The sequence below is a fragment of the Struthio camelus genome, chromosome 3, assembly GCF_040807025.1.
Source record: "Struthio camelus isolate bStrCam1 chromosome 3, bStrCam1.hap1, whole genome shotgun sequence".
NCBI lineage: Eukaryota > Metazoa > Chordata > Aves > Struthioniformes > Struthionidae > Struthio > Struthio camelus.
In genome coordinates, this window is record NC_090944.1 from 28,258,486 (window position 1) to 28,285,842 (window position 27,357).

The 27,357-nt window shown below is 40.2% G+C and overlaps 1 long non-coding RNA gene across 1 annotated transcript; it reads left to right on the forward strand.

The window, feature by feature from the left end:
- Positions 1 to 7,087, forward strand: LOC138066552 (uncharacterized). Its single transcript, XR_011139866.1, has 3 exons — positions 1 to 153; positions 5,654 to 5,767; positions 6,955 to 7,087. It is a non-coding gene; the product is annotated as an uncharacterized lncRNA (long non-coding RNA).
- Positions 7,088 to 27,357: the final 20,270 nt, after the last annotated feature.

A 27,357-nucleotide genomic window follows, 5' to 3' on the forward strand; every position in this document is an offset into this window, starting at 1 on the left:
TCACTCAGCTTGCTTAGGCAGTGCACACAGGAAGACCTGGAAGGGCAAGCAGAAGAGCAGCAGTCAGCAGGACATGTGGAGAAGCAGAGCAGCTCCAGGCAATGCCCTCCTACCTCCATGTGTCTTCGCTGGCCCAGGATCATCAGCAGCCAGGTTATTTCAGGCTGATGCAATTTCAGGGATGTGCTGCAGAAGGGGACAAGTTGGAACTACTTGCCTCTGGGAGTGTTTCTGTGATAACCAGCTTTAGAATCAGGGTGGCAACGGATTAGAAAACATGATAATTTGAGAGACTTGTTGGACATCTGCAAAAATTCACGTTTATCTGTGTTTGAAGAGGGGCAGGTAACTTTGCAAGAGCAGTATTGAATCAAAAACTGTTAGGAACCAAATCCACCTGCTACTTACATAGACACACAGTAGACATGCAGACACGTGCAAGCAATGTTCTGCATAAAGGATAAACACAAGGCTCTCGCCTCTTGAAGGTGCAAATCTTAAAAGCAGTAACTCAGTGGAGAAGGCACTGAGAAACCAACATGTAGTTAGTGCTGGCAGCATCCTAAGTTCACAGTTTGTAGCTGTGATGCTAACATTGACATAGGTGGCTATAAGCATATTCAGAGCCTACCTTCATGTATTAGTAAGTTTTACACGATCCGTTTTCTTGGTTGTGAATATACAAGCCAGCTGGCCCATCTAGTCCACTCCCGACTCTTTTCTAATTTGACAGGGAAATGGTTCAATTAATTTAAAAATATGATTCCATTTAAAACATATAATCTTATCTCTATTACTTGACAGTGTACATTTAAATAGCCAGAGGTATTCAGGTCCAACAGATTTGCATAGGAAGCTCATGCGGGAAAGAGAATGAGGTGATCATAAAAAGCTACCATTTCACCATTAAAAAAAATCAGATTTTTTTTCAGGCAACAAATAACCATTCCAGAGATGCAGGTCTCCACTGTCCGTAGGCTCTCTCCTTCATAGGAATGATTGCAGGATAGCAGGTTGCAATTAAGACTGGCTTGGGCTTCCAGGCGTTTGATTAGAAGGAACTTGAAGGATTGAGCTGGATCAATAGAGTCAGTTTTAATTAGGATATAGCAGGCAGTGACAGAAGCTGCCAGATTCTGGCTCAAACAGAATAAGGAAAGATCAGGAGCCAATCTCAAAGCTGAGCAAAAGAGTGAGTCCATGGAAGAAGAGGATCTTGAGGGAACTGGGAACATCCTTGATGAGGTTTAGGGAAGCCAACAGCAGGAAGGCAGGCAGCACACAGAGTGCGATCTTGACACAGAAATGGCAATAAGTGAGTATATTACCAGTACAATCACCTGCACCTCAGTCTGGATCCTCTTCTTGGTACAGAGTGACTGCCTTCAGGTTATATTCATCTAAAAAGACAGAAACATTAGATAGTGCCAAAACATGAACTGAATTTTGATAAGCATTTACTTTTAAAAGGTTATACAGAATTTGATTGCAATCAGCAGCTCAGGGTATGCTAGTCATTTTCAGATACCTTCCATATGCTTTGATATTTGGCTGTAGGTACATGCACAGCCAGAATTTTTGTGAGTAATTTAGATGTTCGTACACAACTTTTCAGAGCCTGATTTTAGTCCATCTCCTTGATTAAAGCCTATGTATATTATTTCACTATTCATTAATCCAGTTCTACAGTAATGCCAAAGCTTTGCCTTTTGGCATATTTCTCTAGTTATCGTGTGGTTTTTCTGATGGAAAATTCTTCCAAATCTTTGTAAAATATATCTTGAAATATTAACTCATGTTTCATTTTTGTCATGTTGAATCAGAATCTGCCACATGTGCACTTGGACTATTATTTCTTTTAACAAATAGATTCATTTCTTTCAATGATAAAGCTATTATGCTACATGGCAGAATTGGCACCTTATTTACTTAATATTCTGCATCCCTTAAAATTCTGCCAGAGCAAAACCATACCTTTATTTGCTATTGTAACTCAGTATTTGAAAACTAGATCAGAGTTTGGGTGCTTGCCCCGGATAAGAAAATAAATAGATGATTATTATAATTAAGCAAAAGGCAAACTCCTTCAAAAGGCTGGAAACTTTGTTATCTGACTTTACAAACTGGCTAGAGAAATCAAGCTATTTGATTGACTCCCAGCCAAATGGTTATCCTATTATAACTACATGGGTCAAATTTTTTGCCTAATCACTTTACTTTCAAACACACACATGCAGAATATAATTTGCCAGTTTTATGGAAAAGGTAATATCAAATTTATTGGAATAGTCTATATTTATCCCTTTTGATGGAATGAGTGTTCCTTTATATATTTTAATATTTGGCTGTGGGCACATATCTTTTTCCACATGCAGCTATGCTGCTTTAAAGAAGCTATTACCCTTTAGCTTATTCTCAAGCACATATAACTGCCATTCTTTTGGAAAGAACTTCCTCAAATTTGCTGGAGAAACTACTTGTGAAGTAGCTTCCCCCTTTCAGTCAAGATAAGCTGGGATTAGCAAAGACCTAATATTTAAACTGAGCTGGACTAGCTTGGAGGGAAGAAGCAAGGCAATTGCATTGTATATACACCCATCTGTCTGTGTCTGGCCAAAAATTTCTGAACATCATGACAAGATTTGACAGAGAACCTGAGAGATTCAAGCGAAAACTGGTGGCTGAATATTAGCTTATGCTCTGTTTGTATCTCTGGTGATTTACAAGCAAAAGAAAAGTTTAACAGTATGTTTAAGTGAAATAGGAAGAATCTTTTAGGGGCTCTTTTTCACATTTAAGAGGAAAAAAAGTCAATGAACCAAGTAATAGAAGAACAACAAATGGAAGAGGTTCGTCATAAGCTTAATTCAATCAAATTACCAGTGGGTGCCAACAGTGAACTAGAGACATCAAGAGCAGGTATAAGAACAAGGTTGTCTTGGGAATCTCAGAATCTAAGTAACAGGAGGGAGAAAAAGGGTATTATTATCCATTTTTGCAAAAGTCAGTTTTTCCTCTCCTCGCCCCCCCCCCCCCCCCAACCCCCAAAAAAGGCAAAAAGTCAATAGAAGGAAAAGTAGCATGAGTTTGAATGCTTGGAGCAAAAGCCGTATCCAGCAAGTTTAGAACGTGTGATGCCTAATATCCTCTGCTTAAACTTTACAGAGAGGCCGAAGAAGCCTGCCTTTGGGAGTTTATCATTGCACTAGGCTCTAGGATTGTTCCCAGCAGCAATACGTTCTGAGTTTTCCCTCTAATTTTTCAAACAATAAGTATAGAGGGCATAAAGGCTGCAAGCAGCTGTTGTAGCAGGGCTGATGATATTTATATTTTTCTGATTCTGAATGATAATGGCAGAGGGCTAAATCCTGCCCTTGATTACACCAGTGAGTAGGTTCCACCAGTCTTAGCATTATGAGTAAAACTTAATTCTCCCCTCCCAAGTCAGCATAATTCCTCACGTGGTGTTGGCAGAACAGAGTAGAGGCTGGTGGGGCTTTAGGAAGGGAATAAAGGAGGAGGCTGGGAAACTGCAGGGTAGGGAACAGACGAGTTTTACTACAGGAGCTAAGAAGGAAGAACTGAAGTTTGGGGTCTCTATCCTCTCTTCCTTCCCACTTCCTGTTCATATTGTCTCCACCCTCACTCTCCAGCTGCCTCCAGCTCTCACACTCATGCCGTTGAATGAAAAATTGATGGGTTTCACCTGATACACCTGGCTGAGCAATTGCTACTCCTGCAGACTTTCCTTGAAAGGTGGTGAACGTGATTACTCACACCCTAGCTGTAAGGGCAGCAGCAGCAGATTTAAGAGTTTGGAGCAGGTTGTTCAGGAAGCTCAGGCTTTACTTAATCTTGATAATCACAAGCCAACATTTGGGTGGGCTTTCACCTATCTTGCCTTATAAGGGCCTGTATCCTTGACATCGATCTAAGCCGTTTTGAGTGAAGTATGGATTTAAACATCTTAATAAATTTTTTTCTTGTGCTTCCAAGTCAAGAACATAGATTAATATGCAATCTGTTCACCCTTGTCTCATGAGTATCGTTTTGGTTGTGTGACCATAAGTAAGCAACTTCCTTGCCATACTGCCCTGTATTTTGAGTTTCCTGACTGCAGTGAGAGCAGGGCCACAGCATGGGGCTGCAGCTAAGGGCAAAAACACTGTCAAGTTATTGCAGGGTATGACTGTTTCTCTCCTGCTCCCGTAGGTGGGCCAGATGCACCTGAAGTTGTGGAAACAGAGGGTAGACTAGGAATGATGATTGCTAGCGACTGGAAGGGTGATGAGGATCAGAGGCTGAGTGAGACCAGGTCGGGAAGGGTGGCAGCTGTTGAGCCTAAAGGAACATAAAGAAGGAACGATGGGAGGGTGAAACCTGGAGTTGCCAGTGGAGGCAATTATGGCACTACAAGAAGTATAAAAGTAGAGAAAGTGCTGAGAAGGACTCAGCACAAATATATGCACAAATAGCTGCAACAGAGCACACCTTTACAGGATGCTATGGGTGAAATTGTAGTTTTGTTGAAATCAGTGTGAACTTTGCCCTTGAATTCAGTATAGCAAGAATATCCTCCTTTATTACCAAAATCAGTTTATTTACCTGCTAAAAGACAGAAAGTGCTTTCAGGTTTTGCTAGGTTTTGCATTTCTACTTTTCAAATGTTGATATAAATTATTAAAACAAACAACAAAAACTCATGTGAAAGCACATGAAGTTGCTAAGCGGCAAGCTGCTTACCTATCACACCATTTACAAAAGCTAAGCACTGAAAAGCAAGGAAATGAGTAGCTAATGATATAATAAATCCTTACACTTCTCCCATCATAAACAAACACATTACTTTTATCAAGTGCAAAGACATTAATTCTCCATTGCAAAACAACCACTTTGTCTCATGAATGGTAGGTTTTTAATGTATAATTTTCATTTTGGCATCTGATCATTTTAAGTGACAGTGTTGATAAGGAAACCTCCATTAATAAGCTTTGGTTAAACAATTTCATTCTTTCAGAAAGATATTGACTAAATAATTAATAGGAAAACCTTGGTAACAGAATGGGTCAGGTCCTTGGCGAGAATACATGAAATCAAGATGCTTCTACTGAGAATCATTTTTTGCCACTTACACCCTCCTTTTTTTTTAACTATAGATTCTATAAAAATAAAAGAAGGCAACCTTGGAGTATTAGCTTGTTTCAGAAGACTTGAAATCTGCTGTTTTTCCCTTTATTTGAGCTAAGAATTTTGATACACAGGCTTACATCAAAATGTAGCTGTGTCTTAAGTGTGAGCATATGTCTGTAATGCTGTGATTACCTGTAAGAACCTCCCTACATTTTTTTTCTTACTTGTCTGACAAATATCTCCATCCTACTACAGAAGAAAAGAAAAGACTATTAACATGCAAAATCTTAACTGTCACTTAAATCTGAATTTCTCATTATTTCAGTTACTAATGTAAATAGAATGTTGTGTTGCTTGAACAAATCCATAGAGATTGAGATAAAATACTTCCAAAAGGATATAAATTGTCCCTATTAATCTCAATGGGATGTTAACTCTGATATAAAGTAAATTGGGTACTGCTGTTTAACCTTTCTTGCATAACAACAAGGCTAACAAGGATGTCTATCAACTAAATTTGCAGATATAAAATGAAAAATGAACAAAAAAGGACACAATTTTGCAACTACCTGTGGAACTCATCTACACTTGGCTTCAGAACACAAGACGACTGAACACAAGATGAATAAAAGATGAGGTACACTTAAATACAAATAAAGAGAAAACTTACCCCTGACACAAATATGAGAGACAAAAAAAAATCACTTATCACATAATTATCCAATAGAGGGTCTTTACATTTATTTTTCATGTTCTCCTGTATCTTGAAGTATTAGTTAGGATCATTTCAAGTTGCATAGATGCAAACAGCTGTACATGAAAATTCAAACTATATTTTAAAGAACAAAGGACTTAAAGGAAATGGAGGTTAACCTATCCCGGATTTCGAGTCCCACACAACTGTGATGACAATCTCTAGCTGCCAAAATTATTCAACCAAATAATAAACAAGTATCTCTGCAGAACCAGAGAAGCTACTCTATTGTTAAGGTGGAATTTGTTTTGCAAACCTGACTATTAAATGATGTCCAGAATGATTTCTGATTCGGAAAGGCTTACTGGCCTCAGTAGTAGAAAAAAATGGTATCTGCTTTTGCAATATTATAGAAACGTAAAACTCTTGCGATGTGAAAGAAAAAGTTTTTGTGATGTGAAAACTTTCCAGGTTAAAAATGGGATTTCTTGGTTTACATAAATTATTTATTCACACCTCTTTGGGGATTTAACAGACTTATCAAGGAAATTACACCTTTCTGCAATAGAGAACTAAATGTTAGAAGTAAGAATATCTTTTTGACATTGCCAATCTAATCTATTAAATAAAACTTTAAACAAATCTATATATTGAAGTCATTTGCTGTACATAAGGAGTATAATTATGCTGGGAGAAATTATGTTCACTATGTCCATCCATATAAAAGGCATTCAAGGCACTGAATCATGGCTTTTTACTATACTGGAAGATTAATCTGAGAGTGCCCTTTATTTCTGTTTGTCTGCAAGGCTGTGTTTTGTATTTTTTTTTTTCTTTGAAAGGATACATTCACAAGCAGGACTTTTTAAAACGGTGTACCTGCTTGTGCCATGTAAAAATATATCATAAGACGAGTAAAACCTTTTCTGGGACTAAAGGAAGTTGGTGATAACTTTATAACATATAGAAGTTATAATCTTTTGGCCTTGATCTTTACCCCTTTGATTGATATTTCAGTAATGCAACTGAACTTGAACAGTGGTGTATTTTATGTTACAAGAATATAATTTTGCATAATTTTAAATGATGGGATAACATTACATCTCTGTCTCCCATGTATTTAAATTTAGAGGACTTCTTTAGGGCTCCAAAGATGATTAGAGGGCTGGAGCACCTCTCCTATGGAGAAAGACTGCAAGAGCTGGGCCTGTTGAGCCTGGAGAAGAGAAGACTGAGAGGGGATCTCATCAACGTGTACAAGTATCTGAAGGGGGAGTGTCAAGAGGATGAGGCCAGCCTCTTCCCCGTGGTGCCCAGCAACAGGACAAGAGGCAATGGGCAGAAACTGAACCACAGGAAGTTCCATCTGAACCTGAGAAAAAACTTCTTCACTGTGAGGGTGACAGAGCATTGGAACAGGTTGCCCAGAGAGGTAGTGGAGTCTCCTTCCCTGGAGATATTCAAAACCCGCCTGGATGTGATCCTGGGCAATATGCTCTAGAGGCCCCTGCTTGAGCAGGGAGGTTGGACTAGATGATCTCCAGAGGTCCCTTCCAACCTAAACGATTCTGTGATTCTGTGATTCTTTGTTTTGTGAAGGCTTCACAGACAATGCAGAAGCAGGGAGACGGATAATGACACTGAAAGTCCTCACAGATGATAACTTTTGGGCACCCAGCATACTGAATTAAGTGCCCAGCTCCCCCATAACTGAGATGGCTCAGTTATTTAGGAGGGGGTATACAACAGGCAAAGAAAGACTTCAGCTGAATGAGAGGCACCTTGGACAGGCCAAGAAAGGAATGGAAAAAAGAGGGGCATCTCAGTCTGCTTCCTGACAGGTGTCTATCTGTAGATTCTAGGTCTGAAATCAGTTTTTGGATGTGAGCATCCAGGAGGGACCATTGGCTTGCTGTTTTCTTTGGAAACAGTGATGGTACCATCCTCTACCTTTTATATAATAGCTTTGAATGAATGCATTTGGCTTGAAAATGGAAAAAATAGGTTTAATTACCACCTTAATGGATTATGGTGTACAAATCCTCATTTACTACCTTGTAAGTGAATATTCCACCTCGGACCAAACTCTACAAGGGATATAGAAAATCTCTGCCACTTCCTGTAGATACCCTTAACTGAGAATGGAAAAAGAACTGACCTATAAAGACAGAAAGAAAGTGCCTGATTGCCTTTGGTTTATGCTGTCAGGATATCTTCTTTTTTCAGCTGAGTGACTGTTTATGCATATTTTTATGAAACTTCAGGGAACCTTCCACTAGCCTTTCTTTCTAAGTTCTCTAATGGCTGGGCTACAAAATCAGGCTGCTTTAGTTAATGACTTACTGACATTTTTTGATGGAGAGCAAACTGCTCCAACTAGCACAATGGAGGGTTTTGTAAGACACTTGTGGCTTTCTGAAGACAATGAATTAGCCACCAAAAAACAGAGGCACTTTAGAGGTTCTCGGTGCCAAGCTCTCATGGGCCAGCTGGATATAATCCCTCTTTTTGACCTTTTTTTTCTGGACAGCTCAGGAAATCCTGTCTCCTTGTGCTGTGCGTTTCTGAACACCTAACTCTCTTTGCTGGACTGGAAATATGGTTTCATAACTTGGATGGTGAGGTACAGTCCTGGAGCTAAGTGTTTAACTTCCAGGTACTGCAGCACTATTTGGCATAATGCCTTAATCTCTGTTTTGAGGCTATGCCCGTAGTCTTTTCCTCCCTTTGTCTCTTGTCCTGGTTACCCAAGGCCAAAGGCAGAGGTGTCATGCTACCCCACATGGTATGAAAAACACTCTCAGGTTCTGCAGAATTCAGGGTGACTGCGTAAGCCTGAAACCATTTTTAAAGGAAGAAACAATTATGCTGTTGAAGATCTGTCAGAGAACAGAGAGATTTCACTCCACAGATCTATATACTGCATATAGTATCTCCTGTTTCATGTTGATCATTTAGCCAGATGGCTTAAAAGCCCCCAGGATGTTAATAATTCCACCCTAGGATTCAAAGAATTGGAATGAGATTTAATATTCTACCCTGGCCCCTGAAAATTGTTACCTTGCTATTTCCCACATATAGTTGCATTTTTGTTCTCCTTCATCCTTGGTATATACTGAAGTGTATTACTGACAGTGGCAATCCAGTGCCAGAGGACTCCCTATTGGCAAACAAGTCTTCTAAAATAATTGGAAGTCATTCTCCTCATACAGAATGTTTTTAAATAATAGATATTGATTATGATGCTTTCAAGATCGATAGAATAAGACAAAAGAACAGAAAAATAGACAGAAAAATACTTGGAAAACATGCATTTGTTGCTCTACACATTTGTTTTCAAAGTATTCTGATCACCATGGATGTATCAGTAATTTTGATAGACTGACTTCATTGCTTCTGAATTTTCCGTTGTAAACTCCGGAGTGGATAGCATGTAGAGCTCTAGAAATGAATATATTTTTCAAGACAGTCAGAACATGAAATCAACTTTTTCTTTGCAGATTAGACCCTTTACCTGCCAAAATAGTTACAACACCTGAAAGGACAATGTAGTTTCCCAAGGACTGTTAGTTCTCCACTCCTCAAAATATCCAGCTTATGTTAGCAATTAACACACCTTCCTTTTGGGGGATCAAGCATTTTTTCTTTTTCTATGGCTTTGGGAGAAGACAATCCATGAGTCAGGGCCATAGAGATGAAGGACAGGGCATATTTACATGTCCTTTCCTCCCCTCCTTAAAAGCTCTTATACGACCACACACTTGAACACTTATTTCTTCTTAGGCCTCTTATGCCAAACCAGCAATTTCTCTCCGTCTTTTGAACTTCCATTTTCCATTTGGACATATGGATAATTCCTGATGGCTCAGGTGTCCTCAGCTAAAGGAAAAAAACCTCTCCAATCCTGGTGAAACATATTTGAAAGAATTGATTTACTGAGGGCCCAAAGCCTTCACCAAACTTTCAGTCTCCAATCATTTTGAAAAAGGAAAAGCTAGTTAAGTGCTACTGAACATATGCTGGTACCATCTGGGTGAGGATCTTTGCTCCATATCTTCCCTGTCGGTCAGAGCCACGTGAAATGTGGCTGGGAGTCTGGTATTCCTGCAATTTTGTGCCACGATCCTATATAGTAACTCACTAGTTTAACCCTAGCAATTTAAGTGCCAAAGGCAATTCAGTCGGCTTTGGTAAAAACAGCTGATAAAATCGTAGATACTCTCTGAACTAACTTGTAAAAAATCTGGTCCCTTTTCAGGAGGTTGTGCCACTGGCATGCAGCTTGGCACGGGAGAGGGAAACGGGACCTACTTAAGCCTGGATCCAGAAGCAGACCCCTTTGTGTCTTGGGGCAAAAGCAATGGCAGCGTAGGGGTAAGCCTTATTCTCTTGTTCGAGCTCTGCCTTTGGAAGAGCTGATATCCCTTTTTCAGACAAGCCTTGTAGAGCTCATACAATCCCCTCCCAGCCCTAGCAATTCACATCGAGCTGTATAACCATTTGTTGTTGAAACTTGGTTTTCTCTAAAGGAAGGGAGACACCAAACACCAGCTATAGAGGGAAGACGATGACAATTTACTGCGATATGCAAAGATATATATATATTTTTCTTTGTCATTGACCATTCCGCTCCAGCCAGCTGCTGACACCTTGCTCTTCCAGGATGGCTAACTATCTGGTTTTCTCTCCCCATCAGGGCTAGCAGCACACCTGCTAACAGTTTTTGCTGTTTCACAGGTGCTAATTATCCTTCATCTCTCAAGTTGCCCAGCTGATTAACAATTTTGTGAGACTCAATGGAGAATCTGCGTGCCTGAAAGCACCTTCATTTTCTCCTACCTGGTCTGAAAAAGCAAATTATATCTGGGGGCTGACCAGCTGCGCAGGGTCTCGGCCCCGTGGCTTCGGGCGCCCCGTCCCTGCCGACGGCGGCTCCGCGGGTGGCGGGCGTGTGTGCGTGCGCGGGGTGGCCTGCAGGCGGCCCAGCTGCTGCGTGTGACCCGCCTCGCAGCGGCGGGCTGCGGGTCCTGCTTTGCATGCAGCTGGCGTCAGTGCCGCGCGGCCCCGCTGGTGCGGCTGCTGTACGGCAGCGCCTGCTGCAACGCGTTGAGACACAGCACCTCTGTAATTTGTCTCGACGTGATATCATCTTTTGTCTCAGCAAACTGACCCTTTTATCTGCCGTAGGTCTGCTTTCCTTTAACTCTTCCAGTTTCTTGCCAGCAGTGACAATGGACATTGGCACAGGAGGGGGAAAAAATATGCAGATGATGATAGCAGAAATAATGACCGACTTCAAAGTTATTCACCGTTTTGAGGTGTGTATGTGTGGATTTCTATATTTTTTTCTTCCTGAAGCACACGTCTGTGTGTAAGGCAGGATTTCTGCATGTATTACACAACTGTTCTCGTTCAGCTGTATGGAAACTACAGCGAGCCTCGCTTAGGAAACGTCATGGAAGATGTACGGTCCAGCTCATTTTTAAAGCAGTACTTTGCATACTAGTTTCACTTTAAAATATTTATGTTTATTCTTGCACGCATATCTTTCTCCATATGGAGACATGTAAAATGAGGTATTTATAATATAGTAGGAATTGTTTTTTTAATTGTCCTGATTATGAGCTAACGGTTCCTTTGCACTTGTAGCTAAAATGCTGGGACTGAGGCAGGTTTTGTCTTCTTGAAGGGAGTTTCTCATCCTTTCTACTCATACCCCACTCAAGTACTTCTTACTCTTACCTAAGAGAGCAGTTACTGGAGAGTAGTGGAGACCGAGCGGTGAGTCTCACGCTGAGGGATTTCACTATTGCAGCATGGGCAGTTTATGTGGCCGTGACACAATATTAAATCAGTACAAAATGAGATAACTTCAAGTTATCTCGGCTTCCTTCTCCTGTTGACCCCAAGATATTAGATGGGAAATGAGGAGAGTTAAGAAATTCACCTACAGAGATCAGGCTTTCACAGTAACTGAAAAGACTTTTACAGAACAACTTAATCGTGTAACACAGTAAGTAAATAGAGTAATGCAATATAGATATGATACAGAAAATTAATATGCCACAGTGATATCAATGCATACCAATAATGATGGTGTGAATACGGAAGAAAAGCATAAAAAGAGAGGAAGATACCTATGATCAAGAATAAGAGTATTTCAAAGAAACTAACTGAGGAATTGTGTGTTAAGCAGGATTCTTTCCTAACCTAGCTATGTTCAGTGGCTATGTTTCAAAGAGAAGTTACGCACCTCATCTTTATTGGCTACTTGCCAGCCAAGGTGCTTCTTCTTACCCATACTCCCACTTCATCCCTGTCTTGCACCTCTGATCCTACAACTTTCACTTAGCCTAATACCAAAATGACCTAAGCTGCCTGTAATAGTAACACACATATGCTAAAACACTGTTTATATTCTTATCCTGTTATATCTCTCATTTATCATATGTGATTGCCTATATTATCATAAACTACCTACTATACCTAGACCTACTAAAAGAGTTAGGACTAAATAAGTCTACCCTGCTCCACAGAGAGGATTTTGGGATGGAGAGTCTTTGAATGATGATAATAGCAATAAAGCAGGTTTCACCACTTGTTTGTGTGGGTTTTTTTTTTCCCCTCTTAGCTGTAAATGGGTAGATTTGCAAGCAGAATTTTAAAAGTCATGCCAGGGGCTTCTGTGGCACATTCTTCCTCTGTTTTTACTGAGCGTTTATGAGACATGTCAGAGCAGTTATCAGCAGGTTACAATAGTGTCAAGGGGATTGTTTTGAATGTTTTATCTGGATCTTTTTTTCTCTTAACCATACCCCAGTAAATTGGAGCTGAAAATAAAATGAAAATAGCTCAAATAAACAGGATTATTGTCATTAAAAGGGTATAAATATTATATCACATATGAAACTGTTGAGGAAGAATGCTTCCAAATATTCATTTTAAGGACTTTCAGTGAAGCCTTTTTTTCTCTCTCTCTGTCTCTCAGTTTTTTTCCACTGTATCAGAGTAATTTGAATTTTCTTAGTTAGGGTTAAATGGTCTTTTTTTTAGCCCATTTTCCAGCCACAGAATTAATTTTTGGTTGTCTCTAGGCAAGTTGTGCTGGGGCATGTGACTGTCAGAATCTAAAACCGAATTGTGTAAAGCTTGGAAAGATAACGTAAACTGGAAAAAAAAAATTAAATTCCCCTCCCCTAAAAAGCTGCACAGTCACAGAAAAAACTAGTGATAGTTGCAGATCTTAACATAGCAGTTTCATGCATGGCCATTTGCATGCATCTGGGAAACTGAGGCTGATGAAGGAAAATCCGGTGCCCTGCTGGGGGAGCAGCAAGCCTGGCGCAGCAAAAGCAAGTGGGTCACGGGCAGTCAGAGTTCGATAAACAACCACGTCCGTGCCCTACAGAGCCTCTCGCCCTTCCCTCAAGCAGAAGCTGGCTAGCACATCTTAGTGGCTCAGTGCTGGGGCCCGCGAGCGAGGACTTCTGACCTTTGTCAGAGCAAAAAGCTGCTGACGTTGCTGAGACCTGGGGGCTGCGGAGGTGCCCTCCCTCACCTACTTCTGGTGCTGTGAAAGGCAGGGAGGTGGCAGGGACAAAGTGGGTCAGCATGGCCTCGGCTGTGTGAGAGGATGGACAAGGAGCTGCTTTTCCCCTTTTCTCCAGGGCTGCTTCTGCTGTTTGATGCCTTTTGGAAGGATTTTGCAGAATTTTTTTAACGGTTACTCTCCTACGGAAAACTCCAGCCGTCCACTGACCTGGAGGCGGGGAGCAAACACACTGGAATCGCACATCTTCACAGCGACAAGCATTGTATACCCTTCCTGTGGCTATAGCTGAAACCCTTAAGACTAATGCATAAAACTATGCTCTGCCATCATGTATCAGAGCATGTATATACTTAGACAGATTTTTAAAGTATGTGCGATCATGGTGGAGATGATTTAAAGAACAAAATACCATGGATCAAGTACATGATAAATACAATTTCTTCTGTAATGGTGATTTTTCACAAAAGCGTGTGAGCATATTCATGCACAGACATTTAGTTAAACTAGTACTGACCCTTTATGGGCATATTTAAATGAATTTATGACTGCTTTATTTTTTCTTAATTCAATTATGAATAAACATGGATCTCTGAAGGCAGAGAAACCATCGGATCCCCTAATTTTCTGCATAGCACAAGCCTGGGCATCTCAGTCAGAAACTCCTGCTTCCAGCCTAAAATTAGAACATATCTTTCAGGAAGCTATCCAAAATTTTCAAGTGGTGAAGAAACCAGTGGTATTGAATCCCTTGCTTACTTTCACTATAAAAAAAGGGGTCTCGCTTCCATTCTGGCATTACCTAGCTCCACCTTAGGTGCTCTCACAATGCCAGCCAAGAAAATGGTAGAAAATCCTCCTCCCTGCCCTTTCAAACCAGGTTTGAACTAAATTTCTGTCAGCCAAGTACAAACCAGTTTAACTTAATCGACACCAGTGTTTAGCTGAGGTGAACTAATTGAGCTCAAATTATCTGGATTAGGGAGCCCGCCACAGTGCTAGTTTTGGAGCAGGTTAGCGAGAGCCAGGGCAGAAGGAGCTGGCTGGCGGGAGCCGCGGGGCAGCGCTGTCCAGCGCCCTTCCGCGGCCCGTGGCTTCGGCTGCCCCGGTGGGAAAGGCTTGCACGGACGGGCGAGGGAAGGCGCACGGCCTCCCCGGCTCAGGCGAGGAATAGGCAGACAAAGCATTACTGCAGCTGAACCTCGGTAACTCATTAGCTGCCGTAATTCGATTTAATGTCTGAATTCTACTCAAGGCTCCACTGGGAACAGGTATGTTTTTAACTGCATTAAAATCCCTTTTGTAGATACGTGAATTGTAATTTAATACGCACCAAATGCCTGCTGTTAGGTTTCTCGCTTGGACCGGTTGATATGTGTCAAAATGGATAGTGCCTTGTCTATACGGAGGTGGCAACGTGTTAAAAACATCTGATATCTTGGCAAGGCAAAGGTTAAGTTTAATTTAGAAAAGATTTTGCTTTAACAAAGTCTGCGTGTAGAAAAGACCTGCGTAGGGGAGTTTCTTGCCAATACAAACAGAGGAGTGTTTGTTTTTGTCAAGTCTGCAGGCAGCGAGAATGAAACATTACCGCTGGAAAGGGTGTGACTGATTTTTATTCATAAAAAATAACAACGTCTAAAATGAAATGAAACCTACGAATGAATGAGCAAACGACTGCTAGGAAGGAACCCCTGAGAATCCCAGAGGTTTATTGTGGTTCAGCCCTCGGCTTTTTTTTTTCCCCCTGCAGGAGATTACGGCAGGTAAAGGAGCTGGCGGGAGGGATCGCGTGTCCACACTTCAGCTACTGCAGTCTACTGCAAAGTCTAGGGTCTTAGCTCAAACCCATCCTTACTCCCCACACAAGCAAGGCAGTTGGCCCTGGGCTGGCGGTGGCACTGACACAGACTGCTTTTTGCTTGTTCTCCTGTGGGAGAAGTAACTTCTGCAAAAGGTGAAACGCACAGCTGAGGTAATAACTCTAGCAGTCACGAGAGTTCATCTTCTGAAACCTTTCTTTTCGGTGTTCTGAAAGATATTTTCTGTCAGTGAAACTACATATTTTTCATTATGTATTATGTTAGGTATTGTCCTGGCATATAAAGCTAATGAAAGGAATAAAATAATTAATAAAAGATAGCTTCTAACAGGGAACACTGATTTTAGTTCTTGAACTCAAAACTCATAAAAATGGCTTATTCTCTTATATATATATTTATTATACATTTCAGTTGATTTTTTGGTGGAAATGATCCTTTTTAAAAGTTCAGCTAACCTAAAGGTTAAGGCATAGCTCTAGCAGTATACATCTCAGAGGAGGGATAACACCTCTGCCTTCACCTCTGTGACAAGTCAAATGCATATACGCTTTTCAAAATTTGAACTCAGTTAAAGAACATCAGCTTAGATATCACTATCAGTGGTCAGGGATCCATGGTCTTCTGCGTACTTAGAAAAGCAGATGGACCCAATTTCATTCCTTGTTTTTTCTGGCATTTTTTCAAACTTTATTTACTGCTGTATTTTGATGCGGTGCAGAAAGCCTCAGTCTCGGGTCCAAGTGCTGTGCATTACTCCAGCGGTGATCCTTGAGCTGCGACAAGCTCATTTAATCCTTCCATACTCCCTGTGGTCCTCTCTTTTGCCTCCTTCTCCTCATCCTCTGGATGCCCTGGCTGCATCCCTGAGATGCTCTAGTTTTGCTTTTACTATTTCTCCCACACTTTTGAGCCTTACTGGTGTGCGATCCTTCAAACCCAAGTTGTCCCACATTCAGTGGCTCCCACCTTACATTGAATCCCACTCCTCCTTCACAGGTAGGACCTGGGGAGGAGATGAGCTTGGCTGAGCAAGGCCACGTTTTCAATTCCTCCCTCTCCGCCGTCCCAGAAATGTCAGCCGCTGGTGGCACTGTGCCGCCCTGGCTCCCTGCCCACAGCGCTTGGGCTCGCCGACCCACAGCACGAGCTGCCTATGGCAGCGAGCAGGCGCTGTATGGTGCAGCGGTGGGACAGGCAAAGCAACAGCCTTGGGGCAGTACAGCGATGCGGGCAAAAACAATGCTTTCAAAATCTTCCCTTCCTCCAGCCAGGGAAAAGACAGAGGAATCAGGACATGCAAGGGGGAGAAAGAGAAGAAAGGGGGATAGTTTTCTCCGATAAATTTAATATACTTTCAGAATATTTATAAGCTTTGCTAAGGACGTTGTGTTGCTATTTTGATAATAACTAAGCATCTGTATTTTGTCTTCCAATTCCTATGCAGGTATACGTAGAGCGGCGAGATCTAGTGCTGGTAAAATCCCAGAAGCTAGAGTAGTTGGAGTTATACCATTTCATTCATTGTAAACTCAAGATATTTATTAGTGGTCTCAGCAGTCTGACGTTTTTCACTTTTCAGTATGTTGGTTTACACTAACATATGAGTGGGGATGTGACAGGTAGCAGAGGGATAGAGGAGGGAAAGGTGTTTCCTGTCTCAGAGGTGCAGCTTGCTTTCCTGGGGGCTGGGTTTTTCAGAGGTGCCGAGCACTCGTCTTCTGAAAATTAGAAAACTCTTCAGAAGTCAAAAGGCCACTTAAGGAACTATAGGTTATTAATTTGTTTCAGGTTTTAATTAGGTGGAATTGCACTTTCAGAGCCAGTGAGACTTTCGGCTATTTCCTTTACATGTGTGTCAGTCTAAATGGCGAGTGTCTGGTAGCATCGCTACTATCTGGAATGAGAATGAGCTCGGCAGCAATTTGCTTGTCCCTGAGGACTTGCGACATTTCCACATCATCCTCCTCATCACAGGAGTGTGGCATCAATGGCATATATCTCCTCCCTCAGCCAGCACAGTGGCTGGTCCTGGTGAGTACGGAAGCAGGTATCAAAGTCACCTGATGAAGCAATTTATTCAAAATGAAAATTTCTTATTACCTGCTGTAGGTAAGCAATAGCCTGAGGCAGTGCTGCCTGCACCCCCCAGTGACTGTGCCCGCACTGCCAGACAGGCAGACACAGCAGGCGGCTGCTGCTCCTGGGCTACAGCGTGCTCACACCGCGATGCCCACGTGGCACCGTTGCTGCCTTCAGGCATGTGCTGCTGGTTCCCTTCGGCAGGAAAGCTCGGCACTGCATCCATCCCTTCAGGCCTGATGGTGATTTTGGGATGGCAAATGCCACAAGTAGACTGGGCTCTGCAGGGCAGAGGAGACAGTAAATGGTTTTTGTTATCAATTTTAACTTGCCTTTTATTTTCAGCTTCAGCGGCCTGCCCCCAAGGCCCCTGTCAGGTTCATGTGCACCTATTTGTTCATCGCTAATCTCTGGCTGCTTTCTATTTTTGTTAAATATCTTTCTTGGTGCACAAACACAAGTGCTGTACTTAATACTTACCTTTTTTACAAGTCATTTATGACATATCCAACGCTACTTCTCTATTCACTAGGAAAGCTTATGTTTTCTCTTCTCTTTGTCTAAACTTCTGCCATTGTGTTTTTACCCAGCTGCTTATGGACTTTTTTAAACAGGAGAGATTGAACTAATCCCGTGTGTTCCTATGTTCTCAATTAATTTTAAATGACTGATATTCTTTCTACTTTGTATTGCCACACATTTTTCAGCACCAGATTCTATCTGCTGTTGTGCTTCTCATTTGCCTACTGGTGGGATTCGTTACAGGCACTTCTAGCCTCTATTATCCTCATAGCTTTGTGTCAAATGCAAATATTGTTGTTAATTGTTATTTGCATTACAAGAGCGATTACATCTTGCTGTTCTTTAATTCCTGATTTATTTATGAATATTTTCAACACTGACTTAGCATACAGGCTTTGCCAAGGTGAAAATTGACTATTTGTTTTGTTACTCAGCCAGGGTCTAATGCATAACAGCTCTTTGTCTCTTGCCCAATGACTACTCAATTTTCTTATTAGTCTCTATGAGGGACTTGTCAAAGACTTGAAATTCCCAGTACAGTGTAATGGACTGCACAACAGTCTCCTGTTGACACGCACAAGAATTTGATCAGCAGAGACATGGTTGATCTTATTTTGGCTAGGCTAAATAATTTCGTCATATATTGTTCGTTGAGGTGTGCGTTCTTTAAGTGATCCATTTGGTCAGCATCTCCTCCCTGGGACCAAATTCACAATAGTCTGCTGTTTTTATTAACTGTGAAAAGTTAAGGGTAAAATATATAAAAGTGCCCATATTTATCTACACTTGAATATTAACTGAAATTGCTATTCTGGGCTAAATCCTCATGTGGACACTCTTAGTATTTAAGAATAATTATACTGAAGTAAGTATTATGGAACAGACTTTAAACCACTTTTGTCCCAAGGGCTTTTCTACACAAGAAAGTTATATCGGTAGGACAGGAATCTAAAATTAGTTTGTTCTATGGGTACAGTACTACCTTCAATCACCTCAGTTTGCCACTTGGGAAGTGGTTTTCAAGCCATCTGAAAAGACTTAAAATACTGATGTTCCAGGTAAGTGGGCCCACATGGGAGAGTTAGACCAGAAGAGCTAAGTTAACTGTATCGGTATAATTAACTATAATGGCACTGAAAAACCTTCTGCAAGAACAACCCCTAAACTTCATTGTACAAAAAAAACACTCAAGATATTTATGTGTCTAGGCTTGTCTTTTTAATTCGTGTTAAAGGTAATCTGATAAAGTAAAGGAAATTTTGAGACTAAAAACTCCAAATGTTTTAGAGGGAGCATTCTGCTGATAATAATACCCCTTCATGTTTGAGTGAAGGCTGACACCCGCTTTTGGCTCCTACCAGTACTACTTCCACAAGTTAATAAAGGTTATTGAAATAGGAACTTCATACATCTGTCCTTTTCCTAGAATTAAGCTATTCTTATGACATTTGTAGTTCTGCTGATAGTCTGCAAAGAAGCCAGATGCTTTATGACTTTTCTACATTGCTTTTGTCAGATTCTTACAACTAAGTGAATATAGCATGCGATCATAAAAAAGTATGTGTTCTGCATTTGCCTGTGCTAAATCACATCTTGGGTCTCCAGAAAAAGAGACAGAAATTCTCGATGTTGCATGTCTGGGCTGCGACCATGTGTTCCGTTCAAAATTCACTGACAGAATTAGAAATTGCGTGCTTTGAATTTGTTAGGGGTATTTCAGTATCTTCTGTGATATTTTCAGAAACAGTGTGTCGTGTTGGGGCCATTTATACCACACAGTACCATAAAGATGCAGTGCTATAGTGAGTGAGCTTTCTGTACTTTGTGAGGGACAGGTCAACAGCAGAAGACAAGAATTGGCTTTGCAACAGCTTTCACAGCTGTGAAAATGAAGGAATTTGAATGTAAACTCTCTATGAATGACTGCCCCCAAAGAGTAACAGTAGTTTTTGGGGGACAGTAACAGTACTTTTCAAGTAAAATCCCCTGCCCTGTTTTTCCTTAGGATGTGTAATCAAGTATAACCAGTATATAAAGTGCCAATTTAAAACTTCAGATTTGTTTGAAAGTGAAAAAAAGAAAGTGTCTTGCAATTCCTGAGCATGTCAACTAGTGACCCTACTACCAAACAGCTGTTATTTGATGATGGGCTGTGGAGAAGACAGATAATTTATGTCCTTTCTGCAACACACAGTTGTTTGTTACACTCCTTTACACACCTTCTGCCTTGCTCTTGAATCTCCCGATGACACACTCAGCCTGCAGAAGTTAGGACGAAATCAGCCACACACCCACGGAACTCCATGGGAATGTGTTTACCAACTCAGGTTTTGTCTTTGTTTTTTTTTTTTTTTTATAGATTAACAAATTATTCTCCATGCTTTATGATAGATCATCCCTCTGTAGGGAATAGGATAGGACCTTTAATATCCCATCTATCCACTGTCTTCAACCCTTATATTAAACCTCAGCTGCGCCTGTTCATGTAACCCCAAACACATGAAGGGAGGGAGAAGATATACCGTACATTGCCCTCTTTCCTAACGCTCTTCCTCATTATCAATTTTATTCCACTCATACTGTCAGGCCCTTGAGGAAGAGGTATTACAAGATCTCCCTGAACACTGTCACTTCTGAAGACCATTTTCTCTGTCCCAGTATTTACTCCTGTCATTCCCTAGGCCATCAAGTCTTCAGTATTCCTGGGAATGCCACCTTCTGCTACTGTATAAAAGAGAAAATAATGGTGTTCTGGTGGCTTTTCTGTCATTATGATTTTGACAAAGAAAATTGCAAACCAAAGAGATTTTAATACTTGAACTGGCCATGCTAAGGATTAAGTAGGTATTGGAGCATTATATTCATGGAGTCATTATTTGAACTGCTATTTGTTAGTAGAATGAAGGAAAAGCATGGAAACTATATGCAGTTGCCTACTTGCTTACCCAGCTGCATGGCATGCACCTGTCAAAGCAAGAAATGGCTTCTAGCATGCCACTTTTTTACCTATTAAAGTGTAGGTGAAGTTTGGGGCTACAGCTAATTAAGAAATTCTTGCAGAATAGTTTTTATGACAGACAGTGATGATTCAACAAAGTTGGAGGGTTTCACAAGGGGAATATACTCATATATCTAATCCAGTCTCCCAGGAAGTTATTAAAATGTTTGATTTTAAAAGGTCAGTGCATTTTGTTCTGTATTGGATATAGTTTATAATATAGAAACTAAAATAGTAGAGCAGAAGCAATTATCTATTCTTATCTTTTAGGATGAACCATTTAAAATACTTTATTGCAAAAAATATTCCAAAATACTACCTTTTTCCTCTTTATTTGCCATTGTCAGAATATCCAAGCTTTTTCCAAGTCTAGATATTTCAGTTTCAGCTAGCTCTGTTGGTGGCACTAGCCAACCGTCCAACTTCTGTAGAAGTTGCTAGGCCTTTGTGAGAGTAAGTGAAAGATAATAAGAAGAATTATATGTATATATGTAAAAATATATATGTGCATACACACCCATGCACATTAAGACATTATGTGTGTCATTAACTCTGCTCCTGCAATGATTATTCTAATTCAATTTATAAAATCTATTCTGCTACCATTTTTTATACCTCCATGTGCACATAGCTTCCTTGGAAATTGTTTCTTATCCACCAGCTTGTTCAATTTTTTATTTTTTAAATCTTTTCAAGATATTAAATATGTAATACTAATATTTGTCACACATAGTTGCAAATCCAACTTTCTAAAGTGTTAAAATAGACTAAAACTTGAAAAGACTTCCATCATAACGTGATCACAACTTCCAAGACTGAGTGACTATACAGAAAATTCTCAAATTGTAGCATTTTATTGCAACTAAATCGTATTTTACCATACAAAAAATAGTCTTGTAAACATACAGGTAAGAGAAAAATGAAATAAATTACATTATTTGCATTCCACAAAAGCGCTCAGGTAAATGGAATTTATTGACATTTTTTGACACTAGGAAAATAACTGTTAGAGTGGCAATTTCTTTAATGTTTTCCTTTGCAGTTGCTCGCAGAATATAGCGACTGCAGCAACCTGCATGGATGCTTTCATTCGAATCATTGCTATTACTGTGATGGGGGCTATACAGCCTATACCCGCTGCATGCCAGAGGTCCTGCCGGAGGTCTGAGGCCAGGAGGAACCACTAAGATCCATGTGACGAGTCCCCGGTGTCACAGACGTGCCCCTGCAGCTGGCGCGAGCCCCTGGGGCAGTGCGGCCATCCCCGGAGCCTCTGCTGCTGCCCTGCGCTCGGTGGCGCCAGCAGCAAGTGCGCCATGGGCCAGGTGCGACCTGCAGCTCACACCTATGCCTCATTCGTCACTGACGTGACAAACAGGCAGTTCAGAAAGGGTTTTGTGAACCTGGACATTGGCAAATCATCCAAATTTGGCCATTCATCTCTTAACAGCTGTTGTGTTATTGTTCTGTAGAAATCTCTGTCAGGTAATTGAAAAACTTCTGCAGAATAGAAGCCTCTTGCATATTATCTTTTCTCCTGCCTTAACCTTGGTTTTTAGCTGACACTAAATGACAATATATTTATACTTCTTTGCTTTTCCTTCCTGTGTTTCCAGTTCTGGAAAGTGTCTTCATGTAGCAAACTACTAGAAAACGCCCCTATTATAGTCCTTCATTAGGACAAAAATGCTGATATGTTTGTACCGGTGCAGTGAGACTTGGATGCCAGTACCTTGTACAATTAGTAAAATCACACCCTAGAAAGGAAACTAGTTACAGCAATAGAGAAGAGGGGTAACAATGTCGACAGCTGGTGCACCTGCCAGCGTGGCTGTTTCGGGCATGTATCCCAGCTCTGCCCACCACAGGTTTGTGCACAGAAATCTATGTAGATGCTTCTTACCCACCACTGTCCGTCCTACAGCCCGTGGGAAACTGCTCACCCTCTTTCTCAGCAGAAAAGGACTTTATGTTCATGTAAAGCATCTACAAGTATCTACAGTGTTTTGCTGAATTGTGACCTATCCTTTATGATTATATATAAATGAGCGGTTTAGCAAGGTAGTTTGCATTCTGTGTCCCTCACCTGTAGCCCTATATTTAAATTCAAGGTGCTCTCCCTAACACAGCAATATTTTCCTTCCGTGACTGCACCTACTTGATGTTTCTGCAGGCACTTTTCTGAATACTAGACAGTGCCATCTGCATATCTATTTTAACTCTTTTAAACTGTGACTTTACAACAATACGATGACAGACTTTTTCATCCTAAATGACATTCTATTTCTGGGGGGGGTCAGTGCTCTGTGGCTTTTATTTGAAATACCGCAAGATTTACAGCTAAGGGCAGGAGATGAAAAATGACTGGATGTCTTACAGTCACCATGAGGAACCTCCACAGAGCAACAACAGCAGTAATAGCAGACTCGTCTATCTGTGAACTCCGTAGGATCTCATCTAATACACACTGAATACACCTTTAAATAAATACTCAACATTCTGCTTTCCTTTAAGCGAAAACAGCATTTAGGAATCACCATGTTATACTGGATCGGTATAACCTTGTCTAATAGATTATTATGTCTCTGATGGCAGCCAGTAATGGATGTTTCAGAAGAAGGTACAAGAAACAAACACATTAATGATCAATTATGGAAGAATCTGCCTTTTGGGCAGCATCTCCTGTTTTTTATATGCTAGTCACTTCTATCAGAAAAGATGATACTGGCTGGACCCTACCACTACATGTAGGTATGAATAGTGGGATGCTAAGCGAATGTTCTTTGAGCAGTCTGATGGTTAAAAGTTGATGTGGTTTCTGATTAAATCATGACATTAGTCAGTATTTTGGAGGAGGGGAAATTGAAGACTTAGAGACTATTGCGTAAATAATACTTCAGGGGTCTTATATCTAGAGAGAGCCTGAAACAATCATTCTGATATGACATTACTTAGGACCCTGACATCCTGCCATTTGGGACTCAGAGTCCTCTCTCTTGCTCTCCCCTGCTTCAGCCCCTCTTCATTTTTGTGGCCTTTGCAGAAGGCTAGGCTCCTCACTTTGGAAAATCTGGAAAATCTTACTGGGTTAGATGTTTCTTCTAGACCCTGAGATCCACATTCCTCATGAGTGTTTGTTTCTCTGCATTGTATATGATTAAACACAAATACTGTAATTGTAAAAGTCTGTGTTAACTCCTTGATAATATCCATTTGGAACCATGGCCATTTGTCCAAACATAGCAAAGCCCCTAGTTGTGATGAAATTATTTCTATTCCTTCCCAGGCCTTTAATTCTCTAAAGTATGTTACCCTATTTGGTATCCTCATAAAACTCTTACACCTCTTGGGATAGCGTGCACTGAGTTCCACAGGTGAATTATGAATGATTTAATGTATACTTTTGGCTAAGCATTTTACATTTTTTTTGGCCTTTAATATCTTAATTCTATTTATACAGCATTTTCATGATCCCTAGTCCACGTGTAAGTACTATGTAAGTATTAAGTTGAAAAATAATCATTTGTTCCTATTTCAGTTCTTAAGGATTTGACTTATTTTTTTAACTTGAATTAAATGATTACCAGTTAACCTGAGCTGTTTAAAACATGTGTCAGTCTAGAGGCTTTCCAATTGTTTGTCCCAAGTGTTTATCCTTACCTGAGTGAAAGGAAGAGCTTTATTTAAGCCATATGTCATTAAGAACAGGTGGACACAACTCCAGGGTACTCTCTTATGGTACACTTTTACTTAGCATATACACACGGTAATTTGATCTAAGAAAAACCACTGCTCTATGTTCTCTCCTGTCCAAGGTGTTAGTATTTTCTTATTTGTATATCTCTTATGCTTTGTGACTGGCCATTTCTGGCGTTCCTATCTCTCCCGTTTCTTAAAGCAGCAAGCCAGGCCAAAATGTAAACACTCTCTTTGAGTATTTTCACAAGAGAAAAGGGACATCTCCTGTGTCCCGTGGAAGGACAGCGCTAGGGACATTTCTTCTATTCACTGGATGGATAGTTGAAACCTTAAATTCATGGATGATGCTTTGTTTTGGGGATTTCCATATGACCCTTGTCTACTGATCATACTAAGATTAGGGCACCTTTTCTTCCTACTGAATTAGAGTCTATCTCTAGTTTTGTTTTGTGGGTTTTTTATTCTATTTTTTTAGATTTTTTGAGTTGACTTATAGGGTCATTTTGTGGGAATGGTAAAGAGATCAGGTAGTAAATGCTTCCGTGTATCTGCAGATTTGAATAAGCTTTAAGATGGAAAGAAGGTAGAAGAAATATTTTAAATTGGTTTTCATGTGCTGGAATTTCTTACTGAAAAAATAACTGGGGGCTCAGTTACTCTGAGTGGTTTTGCACATCTGAAAAACCTTGAGCCCTGACAAGAGAGAGAGAGAGAAGAACAGGGTGGTTGATATTATAGCCTAGTAACTTTCCATCCTCCAGGGTTAGCGCTGGACATGAGTTAGCCCTACATAAGTTTTAGATCAAATAACTTTTACTCATTTGTTTTTAGTGTGGGGACTTGTTTTACCACATGCCCTTAATGCTGCATTTCTGTGTTGCAGAAACTGCTCTGAGTCATTGCTTCCCCCTTACTGAAACGGAAGAGAAGGCCCATTCAGGCACTAAATCCAGCGGGATTTGCTGCAGAAACGCAGTCAGCAGGGTGGCCTGCTGTAGCCAGGGATATGGTTGGTGAGGAGGAGATCTGCAGGACTGAACCTTGGGAGGGATGGGATTGCTTGACCTGTCACTCAGAAAGGCACACCTAAGGCAGAGAGCCACTAAAGAGGGGTCTAACGTGCAGCTAAGCCAAGAACAGTGAGAGCACTGGAAAAGGCAAATCTGATTATTATAATCTGTGTCCCTTCTGAATATTATCAAAAGTGCTAGTATGCTTATAAAAAAGTGAAATGCCATGCAAGTCCTCTGCATATTGCTCTTTTCTCTGTTGTGCTTAATGACTGATCGGTTATATAAAATATGTACATCTCTTTGATAATGCTCATGTAAGTATCTGTTTAGTAATCCTTCTCTGAACATCACATTTTATATTACAGTAGAGCTGAGAGGCATCAGCTACTTTATAGTTATGTTGTGCTAGGTAGTGTAAAAGGAGAGTATCAGCCTGCCACATGAATCTTTGCTGTATATATTTATTTTATGAACTATATCTTACATATTTGCATTAATGGGAGATGATAGAACATTGCAAAATTGACCAGCATTTTACAGCCTCCTTATTTTTTAATTAAAAACATAAATATGCTTCTGTGTAGCAAAAGGAAAGTTTACTAAAATGAATTCAGAACTAGTTAACAAGCTTTCTCTCCTTCCACCCACAGCTACAGAGGAATTTTCCATAAAGATACAGAAGTAACTTTGGCTATTAAAAAATACTAATAAATAAATGAAGAAATAATAACAAGCTTTTATCATTTAAGGCTAATCTAGCAGCAGGTGAAAGATTAACTTTCAGTGATACATAAATCATTACTCAAAACTCATAAATAATGCCTTTGTCGGTTATCAAGGAATAAAATATCATTTTAACAACAAATTGTAGGCTGAATCCTTGGAGTTAATCATCTGCCTTCTATCTTTTAGAATGTGAATAGGAATAAATTTTGACTCATTTGGTACCACTTACCAGGATGAGCATACTAGTATAGAGTAGTTTCTATTTGCAGGTGGTGCGTTTAATTCAAGTACTTTCATTTTAACCTATCCTCAGTCCAAGGATGGGCACATAAATAACTAGAGTGGGTGGCAAGGCTACAGAGGGAATAAAGCAAACACTCTTCTAATAATTGTACTCATTTTTTATGTGAGACCAGTTTTTCTAGGAGTTCTTGCCAACATATACTTTACAGATAAAGTAGATTAAATCTTATGAACGGTTAAATATTAGCTAGAAGTTGGTATAGGTTTGATATAAATAACGGAATTGTTCTCACTACCTAGTATGTTTTATAAAGTTCAGCATTTCTTTTATTCATTCAATGAAATAATAAACCAAGCATTTAATCAGAAATGTATGCAGGATATAAATCTGGATTTTTGTTTTTGAATTTAATCTTTTTAAGATTAACCCTTCTAGATATTCCAGATTATAATCATAGAGGACATAAACTTCAGTTTTTGCAAGAAATGTACTATTTCAATGTTAATGTAAATGAAATACAGACAGGTTGTCTAGAGTCTAAAAAGGAAACAGTCTTGTAATGATGGAATGCATTCCCAGTGACAGCAGTCAAAATTTGATCTCACATTTACAAAAAATGTAGAAGTTGCAGTTTCTAAGTCCTGTACCTCGCCCCAGCTGCCTGTGAGGCCGTTTATCACACAGTAACTTTTGAATCCACCAGCTGATTTTAGTCCCATTTGGAAGGAGAATAGAACTTTCAAAGATAATACATGACTGGATAAAATTGAAGAACCCTATTATTGCTCCCAGTCTGCAACATGAGCTCAGTACCTATTAGACATCAGAAAATGCTCATGGATCTTAACATTTGGCTCAACAAAGCCTTTGGAGACTAGGA